The sequence below is a fragment of the Rhinatrema bivittatum genome, chromosome 5 (assembly GCF_901001135.1).
Source record: "Rhinatrema bivittatum chromosome 5, aRhiBiv1.1, whole genome shotgun sequence".
In the NCBI taxonomy this organism is placed as follows: Eukaryota; Metazoa; Chordata; class Amphibia; order Gymnophiona; family Rhinatrematidae; genus Rhinatrema; species Rhinatrema bivittatum.
The window spans coordinates 37179395-37191934 of NC_042619.1; the positions used below are offsets into that span (position 1 = coordinate 37179395).

The following is a 12540-nucleotide window of genomic DNA, read 5'->3' on the forward strand; positions in this document are numbered from 1 at the left end:
GTTTTCTCTCCAGGATCCGTTTTCTTCCCCCTCTGCTAAGTCATCTTCGTCGGAAAAGGAAGAACCCTTGCCCAAGAAACTATGCAGAGATCCTTTACCCAGAGACAAATCTGCGAAGCACCGACATCCTCCATCGCCAATAGCTCTGCCGTCTGCGCCATCTCAAAGAGCTTTAGCATCACAGGCGATGTCGCAGTTATCTCTGATTCTGGCTAAATTCTTGTCCACAGTGGCTGATCAAAATCCACCTGCAGAAGAACCTTTTCCTCAGGCACCACTGTCCCCTGCTCCAAGTTCCACTCATGCTCCTGCTCCAACGTCACCAGCTCTGTCTTCACAAGCTGGTTCTCCAATATCTTCATCTCCTGGGTCTTCCACTGGTTATCCGTCCGACTCTCCAGAGGACCAGCCGGAACCAGTATCACCTCCTGAGGACTTGACCTATTCGACGTTTTTAGAAAGAGTAGGTCAAACTCTTAATATTGAGACAGGGAAATTGCTGGACCCTAGAGCGGACGTTCTAGGCCTGCTGAAAGTATTCGACACTCCGGCGGAACCGGTGACTCTTCCATTGCATGAGGTACTGGACACCTTGATGAAAAGAGCATGGAGACTCCACTGGCTGGACCCTCGATGTCCAGGAAGTCAGAACTTAAATACAGGATGCGACAATCGCCATTCTATTCACATGTTAAACTACCTCACGCATCCGTTGTGGTAGAATCTGCTATTCAGAAAGCACACAAGTTCAGGCTACATTCCAACACCCCGCCTGGAAGTGACTCCAAATACCTCGATGACTTTGCAAAGTGGGCCTGTCAATCAGGCATGATGAATGCAAAGATTCAGCAACATCAATTTGCGATCACGCAATATTTGTTTCAATGTCTGCAGGATTTAAAACCCAAGCTCCAAGACAGTTCAACTGACCAACCCCTCCCTACTGAATTTCATTTCATAGAAGAGGGATTGCGACATTTGACACGCACGATCTACGAAGGTTTCGAGACCTCAGCAAAGTCAACAGCAAATGCCATCGCAGCCAGACGAATGGCATGGCTCCGGGCCAGCACAATAACAGAGGATGTGCATGAGAAATTGGCTAACCTTCCTTGCCATCCGGACAACTTGTTTGGTGATCATTTCAAGGACACGGTTGCTCAGTTAAAAGAGCAGAAACTGACTGTTCAGTCTCTCACAACTCCCATCTTTCTCCTACGGCAGAGGCTATTATTCTGGTTACAGAAAACCTCAATTTCAATGCCGACCTTTCCGGCCGTATCCTCCTTCTAGACCGGCTTATTACTCATCATCTCGCTCCCAGACGTATCAAGCTCCAGCTTCTAGGCAACATCAGAGAGCACCAAGGCCTAAACCTCCGCAGGAGCAAAATCCACCAAAACCTGCACAAGGTTTTTAGGACATCACACACCACCACTACCAGCAACAGTCAGGGGCAGGCTCCTACATTTCTTGCCTGCATGGGAAAATATCACCACCGTTTATTCTCTAAACTTCACCACCCTTCCTGTTATTCCACATCTAGTGCCCCACAGGGAACATCACACCCATGCCCAAAAAATGCACCTGGAAATCAACAGCCTCCTAAAACAACAGTGCATTGTCGAACTATCCGTGTCTCACCATCACACAGGTTATTATTCCCCATACTTCCTCATTCCAAAGAAATCAGGAGGGTTCTGTCCTATCTTAGATCTCTGGGAACTCAACAAACACCTTACAACGGAGAAATTCAAGATGACATCACTCAAAACCATACCACCCTTCATACAACCCAGAGATTGGATGTGCTCCATAGATCTCAAGGATGCCTATTCCCACATACCAATGCACAAGGCTTCCTGGCAGTACCTTGGCTTCACAGCAATGAATCGCCACTTTCAATACAAGGTATTTCCATTTGGCCTCTCATCGGCTTCCAGAGTATTCATGAAATGTCTAGCGGTAGGGGTGGCTCACCTACGTCACCAGAGTATTCAGATTTTTCCCTATCTAGACGATTGGCTTCTAGTAGCACCCAGTCCCTCAATTCTCCAGACGAATCTTATCAGAACTATACAATGTTTGGACACATTGGGTCTACTAATCAATTACGAAAAGTCGAATCTCCACCCCATGCAAGCGTTGCAGTTCATTGGAGCCCACATCGACACCTTAAAGGACAGAACATTCCTTCCCGAGCCAAGAGCTAGAGCATTCAAAACTCTAGCTCAAACGCCAAAGCATTCAACCACAGCTCCGGCTCGTCAAATGTTGAAACTTCTTGGGCACATAGCTGCAACGATCTATGTGGTCCCACACATACGGCTACACATGAGGCGCCTTCAGTGGGGACTGAAAACTCAATGGAAACAATTCTCCGACCGTCTCTCTGCCCCTGTCTCCATTACGAACAGCATGAAGTGAGATATGGCCTGATGGCCATCGGAAACGCCCCTTACAGTAGGGGCTCCCCTACGTCTACTGATGCATCAAATCATACCACAGATGCCTCCACGAAGGGATGGGGAGCCCACCTGTCTCACCTTCAAATTCAAGACCTCTGGTCTACCTGGGAGAGGATGCAACAGATAAACCTCTTGAAACTCAGAGCAATTCGGAATGCTCTCCAAACTTTTCAACTCAATCTTAGGGGAAAGATAGTCATGATCCACACAGTCAACCAAGTGGCAATGTTCTATATAAACAAGGAAGGAGGGTCCGGTTCTTGGATTCTATGCAAGGAAGCAGTATCCATCCTAGAATGGGCAACCAGCAGTTCCATTACACTTCAAGCCACTTACCTCCCAGGCATAGACAACCGTGATGTTGTCTTTCCAATCTTCTTCTAACTTATGCACTATTGAGACGGGGAGGGGGGGGGGGGTGGTTAAGTATACTAAATTACAGCACTGTTATCAGTTCCGGTTGTTTGCCTCAAATGTACAGCATGTTGCTTTGTATTCTGTAGCAGATTTCATGTACGGCTGTTTTTGCTTGTCTGTACTCCATGTGTTGGGCTGTGCTCTGTTCTGCTGTTCATTTTCTGGTATACTGCAACTGGTTTTTGCTTTAATAAAAAACCTTTTCAAATTAAAAAAAAAAACCCAATTCTGATCGCGTTCATCTGAGTGCCTTTAGTGCCTACCACCAGGTGTAGATGATATGCCCATCTTTGTACAGCCTACAGTTGTACGGTTCATGTGGGGCCTGCTTCAGTTGAAGCCTCTCCTAAGGCCTCGCGCTTTGCTTGGGACGTCAGCATGGTGCTGACTCAGCTCCTTTTGAGCCACTGCATACCTGTGACCTGAAGTACCTGACCTGGCAAGTCATATTTTTGGTGGCGGTAACTTCAGCCTGTAGTTAGGGCTTCACCCATGTGTGAGGACTACCATCCTATTTGTCCTAGGAGAAAGCAGAGTTGCTTACCTGTAACAGGTTTTCTCCTAGGACAGTAGGATGTTAGTCCTTATGAAACCCACTTGCCACCCTGTAAAGTTGGGTTTCTCCTAATTTTTTATTTTATTTTTATTGTAATTCTGTGTTACCAGACTGAAGAGGAACCCCTTGTGGACACATGGTATAGGGCATGCTGGGCAAGCTTGGTGTACCTAGTCAAAGTTCTAGAAACGTTTGACATAAGTTTTCCATGCCGGTCTTTATCCGATGATGTCACCCATGCATGTGAGGACTAACATCCTGCTGTCCTAGGAGAACGCCTGTTATTGGTAAGCAACTCTGCTTTCTTGGGTAATTAAATGAAAATGTTTTTCTTAGGCGAGACTACTTTTAAAATGATGGTATTGGTGGATCTTCCTGTATATGGTACCCAGTCTGGTCCTTTTACTGGCAAATTTTTAATTTTGCTCTTAGTTTAAGGCACATACTGGCTTTTCTATTTCTTACAATGCCCCAAACTTACATTTTTAAATATATTTTTTTCTTTCCAGTTAACCTGTCTAGTATGTATTCTCTGTTAAATGTAGCCTACATTGGTTTGTACAAGTTTTTTTTTTTAAAACCTTTCTTTATTAACTTTTTAACAAATGATAACATTATACAGTAAACAGTATACAGTAACATAAACATAGAAACATAGAAATGACGGCAGAAGAAGACCAAATGGCCCATCCAGTCTGCCCAGCAAGCTTCACACATTTTTTCTCTCATACTTATCTGTTTCTCTTAGCTCTTGGTTCTATTTCCCTTCCACCCCCACCTTTAATGTAGAGAGCAGTGATGGAGCTGCATCCAAGTGAAATATCTAGCTTGATTCGTTAGGGGTAGTAGCCGCCGCAATAAGCAAGCTACACCCATGCTTATTTGTTTTACCCAGACTATGTTATACAGCCCTTATTGGTTGTTTTTCTTCTCCCCTGCCGTTGAAGCAGGGAGCTATGCTGGATATGCGTGAAGTATCAGTCTTCTCCCATGCTGTTGAAGCAGAGAGCCATGCTGGATGTGCATCGAAAGTGAAGTATCAGGCACATTTGGTTTGGGGTAGTAACCGCCGTAACAAGCCAGCTACTCCCCGCTTTGTGAGTGCGAACCCTCTTTTCTTCTCCCCTGCCGTTGAAGCAGAGAGCTCTGCTGGATGTGTGAAGTATCAGTTATTCTTCTCCCCTGCCGTTGAATCAGAGAACTATGCTGTATATGCATTGAAAGTGAAGTATCAGGCTTTTTTGATTTGGGGTAGTAACCGCCGTAACAAGCCAGCTACTCCCCTCTTTGTGAGTGCAAATCCTTTTTTCCACATTTCCTCTTGTTGTTGAAGCTTAGAGCGATGTTGGAGTCACAGTAAGCATGTGTATGTTTATTTAATAAGGGTATTGACTCCAGGCAGTAGCCATCATTCTGGCGAGTCACCCACTCTTCATTGGCAGCATCTTGACTTTATGGATCCACAGTGTTTATCCCACGCCCCTTTGAAGTCCTTCACAGTTCTGGTCTTCACCACATCCTCCGGAAGGGCATTCCAGGCATCCACCACCCTCTCCGTGAAGAAATACTTCCTGACATTGGTTCTGAATCTTCCTCCCTGGAGCTTCAAATCGTGACCCCTGGTTCTGCTGATTTTTTTCCTATGGAAAAGGTTTGTCGTTGTCTTTTGATCATTAACACCTTTCAAGTATCTGAAAGTCTGTATCATATCACCTCTGCTCCTCCTTTCCTCCAGGGTGTACATATTTAGATTCTTCAATCTCTCCTTGTACGTCATCCGATGAAGATCCTCCACCTTCCTGGTCGCTCTTCTCTGTACCGCCTCCATCTTGTCTTTGTCTTTTTGAAGATACGGTCGGTCTCCAGAACTGAACACAGTACTCCAGGTGAGGCCTCACCAAGGACCTGTACAAGGGAATAATCACTTCCCTTTTCTTACTTGATATTCCTCTCTCTATGCAGCCCAACATTCTTCTGGCTTTAGCTATCACCTTGTCGCATTGTTTCGCCGACTTCAGATCATTAGACACCATCACCCCAAGGTCCCTCTCCTGCTCCGTGCACATCAGCCTTTCCCCCCCCATCGAATACAGTTCATTCGGATTTCCACTCCCCATATGCATGACTTTGCACTTCTTGGCATTGAATCTCAGCTGCCATATCTTCGACCACTCTTCCAGTTTCCTTAGATCCCGTCTCATTCTCTGCACTCCTTCCGGCGTGTCCACTCTGTTGCAGATCTTAGTGTCATCCGCAAAAAGACAAACCTTACCTTCTATCCCGTCCGCAATGTCGCTCACAAAGATATTGAACAGGACCGGTCCCAACACCGATCCTTGCGGTACACCACTTAAAACCGCTCTCTCTTCAGAGAAGGTTCCATTTACCATCACACATTGTCTTCTGTCCGTCAACCAATTTGCAATCCAGGTCACCACCTCGGCACTCACTCCCAAGCTTCTCGTTTTATTCACCAGTCTCCTGTGCGGAACCATATCAAAAGCTTTGCTGAAATCCAAGTATATGATATCGAGCGCTCTTCCTCGATCCAATTCCTTGGTTACCCAGTCAAAAAAGTCAATCAGATTTGTCTGACAGGATCTTCCTCTGGTGAATCCATGCTGCCTCTGGTCCATCAATTCTCCTGACTGTAGATAGTTCACTATTCTCTCTTTCAACAGTGACTCCATTACTTTTCCCACCACTGAAGTGAGGCTAACCGGTCTGTAGTTACCAGCCTCCTCTCTGTTCCCACTCTTGTGAAGCGGGACCACCACCGCTCTTCTCCAATCACTCGGCACCACTCCCGTTTCTAGGGATCTATTGAACAGGTCGCACAGCGGTCCTGCCAGCACATCTCTGAGCTCCCTCAGTATCCTTGGATGAATCCCATCAGGCCCCATGGCTTTGTCCACTTTCAGATTCTTTAGCTCTTCCCATACATTATCTACTGTAAATGGATTTTCCTCTGTCCGCTTCCCTCCAGTTTCTTGTTGTGTAGAGATGGTCCTTCTCCAGGGTCTTCTTTAGTGAACACAGAGCTGAAGTATTCGTTTAATATTTCTGCCATTTCTTCGTCTCTCTCCACATATTGATCATTTTCATCTTTCAATTTCACTATACCACTTTGGACTTTTCTCTTTTCGCTGATATATCTGAAAAATGTTTTGTCACCATATTTTATCTCCTTGGCAATCCTCTCTTCCGCTTGACTTTTTGCCAACTTGATTAATTTCTTAGTCTCCCTCAGTTGAATCAGATATTCTTCTTTGTGCTCCTCCCTTTGGGATCTTTTGTATTTCTTGTATGCAGTTCTTTTAGCTTAATTTTGTCAGCCACCTCCTTTGAGAACCAGATAGGTTTCATTTTTCTTTTGCTTTTCTTTACATTTCTAACATATAGAGCAGTTGCCTTGGCGATTGCTCCTTTTAGATTGGTCCACTGTTGATCCACATCTCTCTCATTTTCCCATCCATTTAGTTCTTCCTCTAGGTACTTCCCCATTTCCTCAAAGTCTGTGTTTTTGAACTGTAAAACTCTGGTCTTTGTGCTTCTTTTCCATATTCTTTTAGTGATATTAAACCATACCGTTTGATGATCACTGGTGCTGAGGTGGGCGCCCACCTTGACATCAGAGACGATATCTCCATTATTGAGCACTAAGTCGAGAATAGTTCCTTCTCTTGTGGGTTCCAATACCATTTGTTTGAACAAAGATACTTGCATGGCATCCACTATTGCTCTACTGTTTTTAGATTCTGCAGATGGGATTTTCCAGTCTACATCTGGCATATTAAAGTCACCAACGATCACCACTTCCCCTTTCTTACCTATCTTATGGATGTCTTCAACCAGATCTCTGTCCAGCTCTTCCTTTTGGTTTGGAGGCCTGTAAACCACTCCAACAGTAAACAGTAAGCAACCCCCCCCCCCCTATGTCCCCATCTCAAGCAGTAACCGCCACCTGCCACTGTCAGGTGGGCGGTAGTTATAAATGCGCATTCCTCGGTGTTCCGTTAGAGTCTCTGTAGGTATATGTGGTAGCCCTGGTAATAAGGTCCCTTTTGGACGCAGAAAGTGACCACCAATAACAGTTCCACACTGCGTGGCACGTCCTGTGTGTCCCCGTCTCGTTCGTCGCTGCCGTTAACAGCTCATGAATTAATAACTTTTCCAGACGTGCCTGCCATTGAGCTCCCGTGGGCCGGCGTTCAGAAATCCACAGGTGCATGATCGTTTGGGCTGCAATAAGCAACGCCTTCTGCAAGAAGAGATGATCCAGATCCGACATAGTGTCGAGAGTTTCCGTGATTAAGCGCAGAAGGCAGACTTGTGGGGTCCTAGGGATCCGAATCTTCAAGATCTTGTCCAGTTCATCCAAGACCTCACCCCAAAATAGAGTCACTTGTGTACATTCCCATAAGCTGTGAAACAACGTACCCTTAGCTACGTGGCATTTTATACAGATATCTGAGTCGCGCAATTTAGCTGCATATAATCTGTCCTGGGATATATAAAGACAGTGTAGAATTTTATACCCCAACTCTCGCAAGATTACATTTTCCGATACCTTAGCATAGTTATCCAACAACAGAACAATATCTTTCTTAGACAAAAAAATATTAGCATGTATCACCCATTTATTTTGTATAGCTAAATATGCTGTATGGTCCGGTATCTCCCTCAAAGCTCTAGAGAAATGAGCACACGAGTGTGCCCTACCCCCTTGGCGGGTATTCATAAAGATATCCTGAAGGCCCGTCCAGTAATCCGCTATCTTAGACAGCCCAGACATCGCATGGATATAGTGTCTGACCTGTAGGTAAGCATAAAAATCAGTCTTGGAAAGCTTATATTGGTCTTGCAGTGCCTGAAAGCTCCACAAATGCCCCCCTTCTGGCATAACGAACTGGTGGACCCTGTGCAGCCCTTTCCCCTGCCATTGCCTGAAGACCTCACTCTCCAATCCCGCCGGGAATTGTGGATTGCCTCTCAATGGAATGTATAAGGGGACCACCTGCCCCATGCGTATTTTGGAGAGACAAAGATACCGCCAGGCTTTCCAACTAGCCATAACTATCAAGTGTTGGCGGAATCTCGCTGGTATCTGAGCGCTAGCTATTTGTATGAGGGCATCTGGTCTATACGGTGTCATCCACTCTAGTAAAAAGGAAAGGGGAGAATATTTCTCCGTGTCCGTCAACCAGTCCTGAATATGCCGCAATAGACATGCCACATGTCCCTCCAACTTGGGCAAGTCATACCACCCTGCGGCTTGCTCAGTTTTAAAATGCCCAGTGACAAACGGGCTTTCCGGCCCCCCCATAGGTATTTTCGTAACCTGCTATCGATACATTTAATATCGACTGGCGTAAGCCATAGTGGTACCTGTTGTAGGACATACAGCCATCGAGGCAGCTCCAACATTTTCAAGAGACTTAAGCGACCCGTGAGGGACAAAGGTAAAGCTTCCCACAAAGTGAGTCTGCCAAGCATACGGGTCAGTAAGGGTCGTATATTAGCCTCGTATAGCTTCTTCGGGTCCCTAGTCAATTGAATCCCGAGATATCCCATCTCCTGACCCACCCATCGGAGTGGAAAAACCCCCCCGCCAATCTCGCTTTACCTCCGGGCTGAGGTCCATGGCCTCTGATTTTTCTACATTAATTTTTAACCCTGCAAAGGACCCAAATAAAACCTGATGCTGTAGAACTCGCTCCAATGACCTTTGTGGAGAGGTCAGAAAAACCAACACATCATCTGCAAAAGCAGAGACTTTGAACACCTGTGAACCCCACTGGAAGCCCTGTATATTGGGGTCCATCGCTATCTTACGTAATAAGGGGTCAATTGATAACACATACAGCAGTGGAGATAGCGGACACCCCTGTCTAGTTCCCCTGTGTAAACTAAAATCTAAGGAAACTTGACCATTCGCCAGTATCGCAGACTGGGGGTTGTGGTATAACATTTTTATGTTGGATAGTATCGCCCCTGTGGTGCCATACCGCACAAGCACTGAGAATAAGTACTCCCAAGAAACCCTATCAAAGGCTTTCTCAGAGTCGAAGCCCACCAGCATCGCCGCCGTATTCTGTTTTTGACATTCCTCCATGGCCACGATTAACTGTGTCATATTCCTGCTGATGGCACGCCCTTTGACAAAGCCTACTTGATTATCAGTAATAATACTTGGAAAAATTACACTTAACCTATCCACTATGATTTTAGCAAACAATTTGCCCTCCACATTTAATAGCGAGATCGGCCTGTAGGCGGCCGGGGATGACAAATCCTTACCCGGTTTTTCCAGGACCATAATATAGGCCCTGGTAGTGTCTAATGGGAACTGGCCGCGTCTCTGAGCTTCATGATATAAATTTAGGAGGTCTCCAGTGGCATGATTGATCAAAAGCTTATAATATTCGACACTCAAGCCATCGGGACCAGGGGCTTTATTATTCTTACTGGTCAGAATGGCCCCCCGTAACTCCAGGAGACTTATGGGAGTATTCAGAGCAGACAATTGAGCTGCAGTAATCTGTGGAATATGCAGACCGTTGAAGAATTCATCCTCCTGGGTGGGCCCCCCTTGCCTATCCTCTGTATATAAAGTTTCATAGAATCGGCGAAATTCTGCACAAATCTCCCTCCCATGGACAAGAAGCTGGCCCTCTTTCCCCTTTAATTTGTCTATAACAGTACGACCCTGATTCAAACGCACCATGTTAGCTAATAACCGTCCCGCCTTATTTCCATATCGGAAGAACCTATGAGCCCCCATCTGCAACATCCTCTGAGCCCTCTCATGCAATACTGCATTTAACGTACAAAGGATATCATTATACACCCGTTGAGTTTGAGGGGTTTTCCGTTGGGCAAGCTGGAGCTTGGCCCCTTGTAATTGTTCTTCCAGCAGCAAAATGCTTTTAACCATTGCTTTAGATTTCGCAATCAGGTAGGACGTTATTTCACCCCGCATTACCGCTTTGCTAGTAGCCCAATAAAGTCCCGGGTCGGATTTATGTCCGCCATTATATTGTTCATACGCCTGCCATTTAGCATACAGAAAATCCTGAAAATTTTTATCTACCCTTAAATGATTAGGGAACCTCCACAATTTTTCTCCCCTATCGGCCAACCCATCCCCTATATCCACCCATATTTGCGCATGGTCTGAGATTTCTATGGGCCCGATATGCACCAGCTGTGCTTTAGAGAATAATCCGGTCGATATCAACAGATAATCAATACGGGAGAGGATAGCGTGAGCCCTCGATACATGAGTGTAATCACGGGCTGTCGGATTCAGCGTTCGCCAGATATCCATCAGGCCTAGCTCAGCACACAGGTAGGAAATACCTTTAGCCATGGCATCGTGGGGTACCCTTTGTGGCTGAGACTTGTCCAATTGCGGATCGTGGACACAATTAAAGTCCCCCATCATCACCAATGGTCCTTGCACTGTGAGAAGGACCTGCCTAACCAAGTCCTGAAAGAAGGAATGAGTGTAAGCATTGGGAGCATAGGCATTACATATAGTAAGTTCCTTGCCCCTTATTTTTCCTACAAGGATTACATATCATCCCTGCGGATCCACAACCTGTGTGACAAGCTGAAATGGGACAGTTTTGTGGATCAAAATTGCCACGCCAGCCTTGCGCCCTACCGCTGGAGCATAGTAACAGTGTTGAACCCATTGGCGCTTTAACTTTTGGCTTTCTACAGCCGTCAAGTGAGTTTCCTGAAGCCCCACAATCCCTACTTTACTTCTTTGAAGGGCACTGAGCACCTTCTGCCTCTTAACAGGCGTACCCAAGCCTCCCACATTCCAGGAGATATACCTGATTTTACCTATCCTGTTTGTAAATAGGTTGCATAAGATACAAAAGACAGAGACTTCCTCCGGGCCCATGATTCCCCAGCCTGAACCATGAGTCCCGCGCCTAAAAGAATACGCGGCTCCCACCCCTCCATTACAGCTTGAGATCTCCCCTCCCCCCCCTTCAAACTAACATACCTATCCAAACAAACAGCCCTCCCTTGTACCCCACCCCCTCCCAACAAACATTCTCCCTCCCGGCACATCGCCCGATAAAACTCGGGCTGGAGATCCGTATAAAGATGCATTCGGGTGCTGGCCCACCCCCAGAATGAAATCATAGCTAACCAGAACAAAAAAACCCTGTGCATTAGGAATTAGAGACAACCATTGTCATATAATGGGCAGAACTCTGTCCTCCCGGAGCTCATGCAGCTCCTCACAGCCCATAGAGTACCTGTAATGAATGAGTTAGTACCAGAGGCCCCAAACAGATAAATGAACCGCTGGTCTTACAAGGGCTGAACAGAGTCCCTCCTCTGTCACCCACACCTCCGGCGCACATAGTCATCAGCGGTGGACTAAGTTGACGTTCACCCATTCCACCGCTTTGTCCGGTGCCTCAAATGTAAGCACTTTACCATCCCTCCAGATCTTCAGGAGAGCAGGGTACTGCAAAGCAAAGCGAACGTTTTGGTTGAAGAGATCGTTGCAGACCGCTGAAAACCGCCGCCTCCTCGCTGCCACTGCCACCAAGAAGTCCTGGAAGATAACAACTTTGTGGTCTTTGTGGCGCAGGTCTCGTTGTTTCCTAAAAGCTGTAAGAATGGCTGCCCTCTGTGCCCAGTTAAGGAACCGGGCAATAACCAGCCTCGGACGTTTCTCAGACTCTCTTCGGGGCCCCAACCTATGCGCGCGCTCCACCTCTAATTTCCCCTCCAGGGCAGGCAGATTTAGAGCCCCGGGGAGCCAGCCCGCCAAAAAGTTTAAGAGGTCACCATCTTGCACTTCCTCCGGTATCCCTAGGAATTTGAGGTTGTTGCGGCGGGCTTGATTTTCGAGATCCTCAAGCTTCTCATCCGCCATCTTGGCCGAGGCCTCCAGGGCTAAAACTCGTGCAGTCAGAGCCTGATGATCTTCTTCCACCGCTGATATCCGGCCTTCCGCGATATCAATTCGCTTACCGATGTCCCCTAAGGTTTCCTTCACGACGTTGAAATGGTCATTAATATTATCAAACTTAGTTTCCAACGCCGCCACGACAGCCGCAGTCAGCA

At 46.5% G+C, this 12540-nt stretch overlaps 1 protein-coding gene across 1 annotated transcript in view; it reads left to right on the forward strand.

The window, feature by feature from the left end:
* The window catches only part of ANKRD42 (ankyrin repeat domain 42), a 108958-nt gene that overhangs the window by 20698 nt on the left and 75720 nt on the right, over positions 1–12540 (forward strand). The gene's annotated exons all lie outside the window — the stretch shown is intronic.